The sequence below is a fragment of the Lucilia cuprina genome, chromosome 2, assembly GCF_022045245.1.
Source record: "Lucilia cuprina isolate Lc7/37 chromosome 2, ASM2204524v1, whole genome shotgun sequence".
In the NCBI taxonomy this organism is placed as follows: Eukaryota; Metazoa; Arthropoda; class Insecta; order Diptera; family Calliphoridae; genus Lucilia; species Lucilia cuprina.
This window is the reverse complement of record NC_060950.1, coordinates 65,332,872-65,334,604: the sequence shown is the minus strand read 5'-3', so window position 1 is coordinate 65,334,604 and position 1,733 is coordinate 65,332,872.

Genomic DNA, 1,733 nt, shown 5'->3' with positions numbered 1-1,733 from the left:
AAAAAAAGAAGAATAAGGACATGAGCTATGTAGCAGGCAAATAGTGTAAGCAGTTAGTATGCAGACATATTTAAAAATGCATAACTTATGCTATTGTTACAGCTGGATTATGTTAAAGTTTTTTTTTGGAATAGTTTTTATTTAGAATTTTTTTAAAGTAGATTAAGTGGAATTTAAATTGTAGAAGCAAGCTTTAGTTGGGAAAACTATGTATAAATGTAAATTTCATGTTATAAGCTTCAGGTGTTTAAAATTGTTTGCCAATTACCGTATTAATCCAATGATATGATGACAACTGCAAATTGTATTCATCTGTGTAAGACTTTACGTTATACTTAGCAAACTCTACACAAATTTAAGCTTTTGAAATTCCCCTGTGGCTTTCATTTAACCAAATTCAGTGACTCAACTTAACTCAACTGGGTTTCGACTTAACAAACATGTATTGCAAGCGTAAGTAACTTTTGAATTCTGCAAATTACATTGAAAATTCCTATAGTATTAAGTAGACTCCAAAATAAGCCACCAAATAGACTGAAACCAATTGACCGCAACTAAGACACAATACACATACATATGTACATACATATGAGGTGGATTGGGGGGGGGGTGGCTTTGGGTTAAATTTGAAAAACAATGTAATGACTCTAAGGCAGTGCATGTGGTTGAGCTGAAAAATATGCAACATATAGTATTTATAACACAACTACCAAAACGATATTCAATTAAATTGTGTGTTTAATTAGAGGCTTGGTTAAACAATTGATTTGAAAATCAATGAATTGTATGTAGAAAATTAACAAATTTAATTTGCACAAATGCACTCAGGTATTGAATTATGTTAAACAATTTTATTTAACACTATAGAGCAGAATTAGCATGACAGAACAAAAAAAAAAATAAATAAAATAAAAAATCATTGCATATTTTTCAACCATCATGATCAGTTTAACTATTTACTCTGGACAAATTGTATATCTTTTTCTTGGGAAAAATTGTGCAATGCAACAAGGTCCTTTATATTACCTTCCCTCATTCGCATGTATATTTGCTTAAAAATGTCCAAAAGTTTTTTTGAAGTTTTATAAAAACTATTCTTTTCTTTTTCTACTATTTGCAATTTTTCTTACTTTCACAAAAGTTTGTTTTTACTTTTGGTTTGAGCAAATTTTATGCAGGTCACTTCCAGGGAGTGTTTACATTTTTTTTTTATTGAAGGTTGTTTTTTTTTTTCTTCCACTTGCGGTTTTGTATGTCAAAGTATAAAAACTATTCAAAGATTCATTTCTTATATCAAATATTTATCAATGTTAAGCTAATTTAAAAAGAAAATATAATTTGTTGGAAAAAATTTGGGCAAAAAACTTTGTCTCTTTTGCCTTAATAGAAGAAGCCTTGACATATTGAGCCAAATTTGACAGAGGGATTTGTAAAAAGATATGTAGGCAAACAAAAAAGAAACAACTTCTCTAGAGACAAGAAATGACAAGTGGATGAAAGTTACACTTCTTATCATAAAGTAAAAAAAAGTGGCAATTAAAACTTTGCAAATGTTAAATGCATTTACAAGATGTACTTAAAACTGCAACAAAGTTCATATAGAGTTTAATTTAATAAATTATTGCTCTGTTCTGTTCTAGTTTTGTTCTAGTTCTGTTCTAGTTCTGTTCTAGTTCTGTTCTAGTTCTGTTCTAGTTCTGTTCTAGTTCTGTTCTAGTTCTGTTCTAGTTCTG